This window comes from Adiantum capillus-veneris, chromosome 28 (assembly GCF_014529385.1).
Source record: "Adiantum capillus-veneris isolate H3 chromosome 28, ASM1452938v2, whole genome shotgun sequence".
Lineage (NCBI taxonomy): Eukaryota > Viridiplantae > Streptophyta > Polypodiopsida > Polypodiales > Pteridaceae > Adiantum > Adiantum capillus-veneris.
The window spans coordinates 100,793,882-100,804,720 of record NC_140958.1 but is presented as its reverse complement, the minus strand read 5'-3'; positions in this window follow the sequence as shown (position 1 = coordinate 100,804,720).

Here is a 10,839-nt window from a genome sequence, read left to right as displayed (position 1 = left end):
TAAAAATAACCAGAAACTTAGGGAGAGTTCATCGTTTCAAAAATTTCATTTTTTAATGATTTTTCACATAAGATTTTTACAATTTCATCAAGTTTTTATACAAATTGAACAATTTTAAGCACTAAATTAGCACAAAAAATACCAAAAATAAACCAAATTGTTTTTAAAAAAACATATGTAGCTTGTTCTACATGATTTCTAGCAGTTGGAACATCAAGATTACAATCCCAATCAATTTTGAATGCAATTGACAATCAAATAAATGTAAAATTGATCGTTTTTACCTCTTTTTTGCCCAATTTTGACCCAAAAATTAGTAAACTTAATGATGCAATTAGGCAAATTTCTGCACATACGCGGTTGGGGGATAATTGTGCTAAAGGTGATCCGTGAAGGCACTGGGGCCCTCGTTGTGAGAGGTGTGGGGACAATAGATGCAACACGCACAATTAACAAGATAGAGCTCAAAACAAACGGTTCTCTTAATTCTCGTTAATCCATAGTAATCATCATTAACTAATCACTAATGGAGGCTTAATGCTCCTTACAAGTTGAAACCTGGCTTAATCCAAGTGCTAATTAAGAAAAATGATAATGAACTGCTTAATACTGCCTTCTGCTTCTTCTCGTTAAGGAACAGGAGATTCTTCTTTCAATGGCCATCTGATTTGGCTTTTGCTTCCCAATTCGAATGGTTAATGGTGGACTAGAATCTTTGACCTAGTTTAGGGAATTGGCTAAGAAACTTTCGATTAATCAATTGGTTAATCTTGGCATGGAGATTTGAGAAGTTCTAGCTTAAGCAGGTTATGCAAGCTTGGTTTAGAGCTTATGATAATCCGGGTTAAGGAGATTGCTTAGGCTTGGCTAATGAACTTGAGGTTAGGCTCTGCTAATACTGCTTTGAGATTAGGCTTTGCTTGAGCTTAAGAAAGCTTGGCCTCAAGGACCATACAAGAGAATAGGCTTGAGAGAATATGATAAGCTCCCTTACAAGAGCTTAAGAGCTTTCTCTTGTGAGAGCTTATGAGGTTAAGAGCTGATTAAAGATGGCTTAAAAGGTTTTTAAATGAGAGCTTAGAAGATTTCGATGATCAGATTTCAAGATGATTATCAGAGCTTAAGAGCTTCCTTCCCCAAGAACCTAAAAATCAAAATCAGTAATGAGTGGGTTAGTGCACTCATGATTTCATGAGCCATGCATCAATTTCCAACTCCAATTGACGCCTACACACATCTGTGTGTACTAGCAACCAATTAACATCATTTCACTTACAATCAATTGAGCACAAAATCTCATGTGTAGCATCATTTTCAATGAAATTAAAGACATAAGGGTAATAATCACAACTCTAGTCAATAGCTATGTGTAGCACAAAAAGCACATGTGATTAGAGAGTCTAATCAGAGAAAAATCCCTAATTATATACTAGAAAATCCCTCAGTTCCAGTAAAAAAAATTAGAATTTCATATCAAAAGAGTGATGACTAGACCTCTAATTACGCATACATACATGTAAAGCACTTAAATTGGTAGCGGATTAGTAAAAAAATAGTGATAAATTAGTGAGAAATTGGAAGTTTTCTACCTAAATCTACTCCTAAACACTCAGTTATACTAAAACAATCTCCTCTAGCTTAGGCTATCGTCCCTTGCAGCAACACCAAATGCTAACTCCCTCGTAGCATAGCTTCAAAGAATCAACAAAATTATCAATCCAAGGATGGTAGCAACCCGGCTAGGGCATGGAAACATCACACATGGGTGATTGTGTGAGAAATGAGATAGAATTGAATGGGAAAATCACATGAGATTATCAACAATAGGAAGAAGAGAGAAGTAATGTAGGGGATTAGTGTATGCACACACACTAACCCTTATGATAATCAAGGTTGCGAATCGTTGCATTCTCTACTAATCCTCGCGGTCACATCCTAATCATAGGCTCACCCAAGCTCATGGAGTTATGATTAGAGAAATGAATGCACAAATCCTTAATCTACACACTAGTCTAATCATGCACACACTACTAGAATCAAACATACAATAGGTAGTCAAGAATTAGAGAGTGATTAGTTCTTAATTGACACCATCAAGACACTAATACACAACTTAATGAAAAGCAAGAGAAAGTCAAAAGGACTCATCTTCATTGCATGCATATAATCGGTCCGTGAAGAGAGTACATGCGGCTCCATGCTTCCACCTCCATAGCCTCCTTCTTCTCCTTCTCAACTCTAGGTTTCTCTCAAAATGATATCTCCCCTTGCACCTGAGCTACATTCACTTATATACCTAGGGTTTTAAAATCTATGGCCGGCTTCCCAAAGCACATGAAGTCAATAAACAGATACAACTTGGAACTCAATGTGATACCATGAATATATACATACCAAATGGAAGAATAATGTCCATGAGAAGGTGAAAATGACTGTTGACATTGGATGCATCCAGCAGTTCCATTAAAAAATAATTCCCTCCTCATTGTGCTTTTATTTTCAGTTACTAAAGACGACATGGGCAGTCTGTGTGTGTGTGTGTGTGTATGTGTCAGACTAGCAGGCGGTTTGCTGAGTTTTTCTCTCTTTCTCTCTCTCTCTCTCTCTCTCTCTCTCTCTCTCTTGTTCCTTGCACTGAGCATCCTACCTCAGAGATGAGTTTTCAAAGCTGATCTCTTTCTCTTGTTCCCACATAGACCTATAGAAATGGAGAACCAACAACCAACATTATTGCCACTAGCTCCAATGCTGGAAATGGAACCGTACTGTAATGTGATGGTAAGCAAATATTATGAGTAGCCCACACACTCCAAATGAAGTCATTGGTTTTGTTGAAGACATATATAGTTTTGTAAGGGCATTTGTTCATAGTATGTATGTATTACAGCATCAGGTGTTGACAATTATACATTTAAGTGACTTTAAGTAAGTAACATATTATGCACGTCAACAGTTCTCAGGAAAAAGCAAAAGAGATACACTACAGGCAATAAATTACAACTCCCAAGATCCAGCTCTTTTTGTAATCAGGGAATATGAGAGAGTAATAAGGAGGAAACAACGAGAGTAGAAACAAATGAAATTTGAGCGACAACATGATGCCCTCAATAATGAGGAGAAAAAGAAAATCTCCTTCGAGATTGTGAGAGATTTCAAGAGTAGGACTGAAGGTTTTAGTACAAAAGCAAAGTGGAAAATCTGGAATCTTTTTGCTCAACATCCACATGTTTGGGTGATCCATGATTAGTCTTTCAAGGAGGAGGCTCCTGTACAAACCACAATTGTCTCCAATGTCTATAGTACACTGGCTACTATCAAGCATCCAGGTTCCAAGGAGTTGTTTTTGAAGAATTCAACATTGCAGATGATGTTGACTTCAAAGAAAAACATGTGTATTGCAATAATTGCGAGGGTCCTAGATGTCAATCATCGCACATTGCACAAGGTGAGATCACGACAGGTGAAGCCTGATGTTGATGGTCGATTGTTTTCATTTGTTGCATGTCACAAGCAACACCATCATAGCCCGATAGATCATAGATGAAATTAAGGAATTGCTTTACACATTTTGAAAAGTGGAGAGTCACGTTTCACCGAACAAGTAGGATGTTTGTCAAAAGAGGATGGGGAGGAAAAGGTACATAGAACACCCTGTGCACCTCCTAGACGAGCCTCAGCTGATCAATCAAATACTTGTACCATAACTTATGCATTTTATGCATTGCATCTCTAATGCATAGTAACTTTTGTTGAGAGAGAGAGAGAGAGAGCACAAAAATAGAACCCAAAGTGTGTAGAATACACACATGAGATGATGTATATATAGAGGGGACCTGGGTGCCATATATAGAGAAGCCATATATTGAGTAGCTTCACATATAAGCTCAAACCCCCGCTCAAATAAGGGTCCCTAACTGTGGATGAAAAAACCCTTGGGGGATCAAGGGAAAAACCCACATCTCTATATACACCCACCGTTATATTATAAAAATCATTAAATATACAAATGTTCATGAGGAGCTACATCACTCCTTTTACAATGAATATTTTATGAGAAGATACATCACTCCTTTTACAATGACTGTTTTATGACGAGTTACATTACTCCTATCCTATCAAATACAATAATGAATACAAAGGTTCAATAAATAGGTGTAAAGGCTATCGATTAGCTCGTCATCAGAAGTGTCTCCATGAATCTGTTGTGTAGCTTGTCATCACTATTGCATCACCAAACATATCTTCATGTTGTCATCACCAAACATGTCTTCATAAATCTTTTATTGTCACCAATTTTGTCTTCATGAAATCAATTCTTTGATCAATCCTACACAGATCATAGACTCAAAAAACATAGTCATAAAAATTATTAGCATCGTTAGTGATATAATTACGTTCACAATTCCATAAGAGATGGTTCGCAACGCCACTCTTTTGATGACATATATACGCACGACAACATATGTGGATATAGAGTATGAACATAAAAAGTACAAGATGCATGATACGTGATGCAAATCACATGTGTATATAAAACGACATGTATATATACTACATAAAATGACATTTATCAACGTAGTGATATCAATGAGTATCATCAAAGTATTAACAAAATATCATCACTGTATTAATAAAAATGAATAAATCATCATGGTATCAACAAAAAGCATCGTAGAATAACCATTGTATCAACGAAACAACATCATGGTATCACCGAGAATAACCATGGTATCAACGAAACAACATCATGATATAGCCAAGAATAATCATTGTATCAATGAAACAACATCATGGCATCACCGAGAATAACCATGGTATCAACGAAACAACATCATGTTATCACCAAGAATAACCATGGTATCAACAAAACATCATCATGGTATCAATGAGAATCACCATGGAATCAACGAAATATCATCATGGCATCACTGAGAATAACCACGGTATCAACGAAATAGCATCATGGCATCACCGAGAATAACCATGGTATCAATGAAATATCATCATGGTATCAACGAAAATCACAATGACCAAAGTACTAACAAAACATCATCATGGTACCATCAAATCACTATGGTATCAACAAGAAATTATCAATAAAACGACATAAACTATATCTCTAGAAGAATAATTATATGAGAATCAATGAACAGGTATATCATGTACCAATAGTAGCTCGATAGAATTTGGACGATCATCAACGGCTCGACTGAATCGGAATGATATGTAACTCGCTTCTGCAGCAAAGTTACGGCAGTAACAAATATATGATTGATGAAGAAAAAATATAATTGAGAAGTTTTCAATTATGAGGAAAATCAAAAGCAAAAAGTAAAATTCTGCTTTTCAAACATATTCACAGTCCGAAATGATAACCCAAAATCGATGAAGAATTTAGAGAAACTTTCTTCTACAAAGTTATAGACCACATCAATTCCAATGGCTCGGGCGAATAGTTTCCACAAAATCGTTCTCAATTATGAGAAAAATTAAAAACAGAAAATGAAAGTTGCTTTTCAGGCATGTACGCAGTCCGCCAATGACGATTCAAAATCAATGCAGAATTTGAAAAAACTTTCTTCTGCAAAATTGTACATCACGTCAATTCCGATGCCTCTCATGGATAGTTTTTGCCAAAACGTTTTCAATTAAGAGAAAAATCAAAAACATAAAACAAAAGTTTCTTTTCAGGTATGTACGCAGTCCGCGAACGATAACTCAAAATCAATAAAGAACTTGAAAAACCTTTCTTCTGCAAAATTGTAGACCACATCGATTCCGGTGCCCATCATGGGTAGTTTTTGCAAAATCATTTTCAATTGGCAGAAAAATCAAAAACAAAAGTGAAAGTTTCTTTTCACATATAAGCTCAACAACTTGTATATGCTGATCAATAGCATACTGATCTGTAGACTTTTGCTAGTTATCATATGGATTGTGCTAGTTAGCATATTGACTGTGCTAGTTAGCACATGGAGTATGCTAGCTAGCATGCCTTGGGTTCTAAATAGCATAAAATGCTAGTTAGTATGCTCAATTGCATGATAAGTATGTTGTCTAACAGAAGGTGATTATGCTAGTTAGCATATGGAGTTTTCTATAGGTAGCATGAGGAGTATGCTAGTTAGTAGGCCTTGAGTTCTAAATAGCATATAGAGTTAGTTGGTAAACATAAAAGGTATGCAAGTTAGCACCACGTATGCTAGTTAACACCTAGTATGCTCACTAGCCTGATGAGTATGCTATTTAAGACAAGGGTTATGCTAGTTAGAACTAGCAGCTGGGCTGGGTATGCTAGTTAGCATGCCTTGTGTTCTACCTAGCATACAGAGTTAGCTAGTCAGCACAAGATGTATGCTAATTAACATCATTTCTGCTAGCTAGCACCTAGTATGCTCAATAGCATGATGGGTGTACTAATGCATATACTAGTTAGCATAGTGAATATGATAGTTAGCATATGGAGTATGCTAGTTATAGCCTATGGATTGTGCTAGTTAGCATATGGACTGTGCTAGTTAGCATATGGAGTATTCTAGTTAGCATGCCTTGGGTTCTTAATAGCATACAAAGCTAGTTGGTTAACACAATATGTATGCTAATTAGCATACCTGGTATGCTAGTTAACATACCTCGTATGCTAGTTACATACCTAGTATGCTCAGTTGCATGATAAGTAGGTTGTCTAACAAAAAGTGATTATGCTAGTTAGCACATGGAGTTTTCTAGGTAGTATATGGAGTATGCTAGTTAGCAGGCCTTGAGTGCTAAATAGCATACAGAGTTAGTTGGTCAACACAAAAAGTACGCAAGTTAACACCACTTATGCTAGTTAACACCTAGTATGCTCACTAGCATGATGGGTATGCTATTTAAGACAAGGGTTATGCTAGTTTGAACTAGCAGTTGCATTGGGTATGCTAGTTAGCGTATGGATTATGCTAATTAGCATATGCAGTATGCTAGTTAGCATGCCTTGTGTTCTACCTAGCATGCAAAGCTAGGTAGTCAGCACAAGACGTATGCTAATTTTGCTAGTTAACATCGAGCATGCTCAGCAGCATGATGGATGTCCTGATGAGTATGCTAGTTAGCATATGGAGTATGCTAGCTAGCATGTAGTCTGTTCTAGTTAGCATGCCTTGTGCGCTACCTAGCATACTTAGTTACGTGGTAAACACGAGATATATGCTAATTAACACTCTCTATGCTAGCTAGCATACACTGTTGCATTCACATTAGGATGTTGATTATGCTATTTAACACTATGATTTGTTTTCATGAAAATGTTGGATGTCCTAGTTAGCAATCTGAATACTAATCATTTGGATGTTGCAGGTTGAGTTCTTTCGTAGATTCAAGGAAAAAAATCCAGATTGCAAGATTGGCATCAGAAAGTTTGAGATGTTGAACCCATTCTTTTGTAGGCGGTGGAAGGATAGATACACATGGTGTTGCAAATACCATGTGCAAATGTCCTTTTTGAAGGACACACTGAACCACATTCTCTCTCATGCTTTTGGGCTACATAGAGCAGGTTGTGACTATATATGCAGTATATGTGCCCCAGGTGAGAACATTAGCACGGGTTGCTTCGCTTCACATCACACGTTCAAAGGTGTTACACATATGTGGGAGTCTGTTCTCTGTCCAAAGCCCGCAGATGCAGTTTTCCATCGAGCGAATTCCTGATGGGAGATTGTTTCATCTCTTTTGTTGGTTGACTGGTTGCACTTCTGATTGGTCTTGACTTGATGGGCCTTGTTGTTGGCTATTTGTATAAAGAGCAAAGCCAGGTAATAGTATTAATGTGAAAGTATTTGCATATGTACAAGCTCAAGACAAGCAGGGGAATAGTAACAAAAGAAAATATCTTTTGCACAAAGAAATGCAACGTTGGGAGTTTCTTAACACTAGAATGGTAACAGGACACTTTTATGTCCTTGGACACTTTTGTGTCCTGTTAAGTGACCATTTTGCTTGAATTATTTGAAGAGTATGAAAATGAATTTTTAGGTTCTATATATCCACAAATTTGCCTTATGAGCTGAAAAAAACTTAGCATTTTTTTTTGAGTATCGATCTCACCATTAACCTTACTCTTGCACAACATTTTTGAACCTAAACTGTGTGAAAAAATGGGTCCTGTTTTTGGCTTTTTTTCAATTTTTGGCAACTATACCACTCTAAACTTCATGTTTATGAGGTTTAGATGGCTAGAGATTAGGCCTTTATAGTTCTCAACATGTTTTGATGCTTGTAGGGAGCGCTAAGTGTTAAAATTGAAAGTTATGACCAATTTACAAGAATTCCATAATCCTGTTTTTTGGCCAAAACTAGCACTTTTATGATTTTTTTGGTGGCTTTCTTGATATCCAAATTCAATTTTGATTGTGTAAGTGTAATGTATAACATAAAGCTAATCTTCCTTGAGTTTTGGGGGACCTAATATGCTATATAGCATAGTATATGATGATGGTTGAGTTTTTTGATGGATGAAGAATACGATACATTTTAGAGTAGCAAGTATAACTTTCTCAATATTGCTAGTTTCTTAGGCCAATTGTGTGTATCTTGTAGGACGTAGTAACCATATCTGACCATAGACTACAAACTTGGCTAGATATTGAGTAGTTTCTATGGGTTTCTAGAGGTCATAATGCTAAACCCAGTTTTTTCATGTTTGCTGTATTTAGCACTTTATCATTGCCCCCAAGGTTCCAATTGTAAGAGATCCATTATCCTTTTGACATTCTCCATGGCTCATTTTGAATCCAGAGGCCCAAAGGGAACTAAGGAAACATGTATATAGTATCTGTATTGAGCGTCACTATAGAAACTTTGATGATAGGTCCGCAGAACGACAAAAATGTAACTTTTTGTACCTATTTTTTTTCCCAAAAAAATTTAGTGAGTTAAAAGCAACCATATGTTTTGGTCACCAACCCATTGAAGTTAACGGGGCATTTTGTCTCATGTCCTACAAAAATCTCCATTCTTATTTTTATGCAATCAACCGTAAGAAATTACTGTTTTGGGCAAAATGCACTGGTCCATCAACTTTGGAGGCTTGTAGTGACCAAGGCATGAGAAAAATTACAAGTTTCTCATTTTTTCCATATGTAGTAGTTATTGAACTATAAGCTCATGAAAGGATTTTTCAAAATGAGTGGATCTACTATGGTTTTGGAATTTTTTCCCAAAACCCTGAAAGGACACTTTTATGTCCTGTTGGGTTAGATATGGTGGACTCACAGAGATGGGGATGAGCTGGTTCTTCTTTGGATCAGGGCACAACAAGGGAGAGCATGATGGTGCAGAAGAAGTTGTGAAAAGAACCTTGACCCATGAACAACTAAAACCTAATGGAGCTATATTGTTGTGTGCACCTGATGTGGTTGCTTATTGCCAAGCCAACCTGTCGCAAGGATCACCTTCACACTATCGTTCAAAAGAAGAGTCTTACCAAACACCGAGCAAAACATTCCGAGCAAGCCAAAAAGCGAGCGAGTTATTATAACATTTTTGGAGAAACGTAATACAATGAACCCCCCCCCCCCCGCCGCCCCAGCTACACACACAAAATCTCTCTCTCTCTCTCTCTTTGCTGATAGTAGAGCATTAAATACCAAACACACACACACACACACACACACACACACACACACACACGATCTCTATCTCTCTCTTGTTGCACATATATTCATACTCTGTCTCTTCTTTTTTGGAATTTATAAACCATATCATACACATTTTCTCTCTCACACTCTCTCTCTCTCTCTCTCTCTCTCTCTCTCTCTCTCTCTCTCCCCCTAAAAAATAAATACATAAAACATTTACATGCACATGTAGGGTAAAGGGGCCGATACAAGGCCACCTAAGGAGGTGTACAATTATCTGGCAACAAGCTTATCCGATTTTTGCTTGGAAGAATGAAATCGACAGCTCATTGCTAAGCGCACAAGGTGTAAAAACATTAGTGTTGACGGAGATTCGCAGGCAACACACAATGACATCAAACAATTCTTGTGTAACAAAATCGATCGTGAGAAACAAGCCATATCAGGGGGGGTATTAAGTGCCAATACTGCCAACAGGGATTGAGCACAAATCGTGTGGACTAGATCCTTCGACCAACTCATGTAACCAGCCCAGTGCTTGTCGCTCAGTGTCCTACAACTAGGTAATAATAATCTTAATTTTGGGGGCTCCCGCGTCCTTGTAAAGGGGGGCGGCTTTTAATTGACATTTTTCTCCTACTCTCTCTCTCTTTCACACACACACACACACACGTGCGCACGTACGCAAAAGTAAAGCTTCTTCTCTCAAGTTGAAAAAAGGGAGAGGAATAAGGTTTAAATGTAGCTAAATAAAAATAAAACTCTCTCTAGCACCACACGCAGGCGCGTGGTGCTTGAGGGAGTTTTGTTTTTATTTTCTCCTTTGAAAAAAAGACAAGTAAGTGACTTGGCATTAAAAGAAATTCAAACTTTTAAAAGCTTGGATCTCTACAAATATAATACTTTGGTGTCCAGCATTTGAGCCTCAAGTTTTAAGAGTTAAAAATCTATCATATTTGTTTCCCACCTGTCACCATCATCTCCCTCCCCCTCGCCTTTGCACAAAGTGTTCAGTATCGCAGGAGCAGCCTCTCGCTCTCTCTCTCTCTTACTCTCTCTCTCTCTCTCTCTCACACACACACACACACACACACAAAACATGTAGTCTCCCTCTCTCTCTATACCTTCACCACTAGACATTGCATAGCTCTCTCTGTTTGTTTGTTCCTGTCTCTTTCTATTTGAGACGACAACCGATGCTCGCCCTTCCAACAAATAC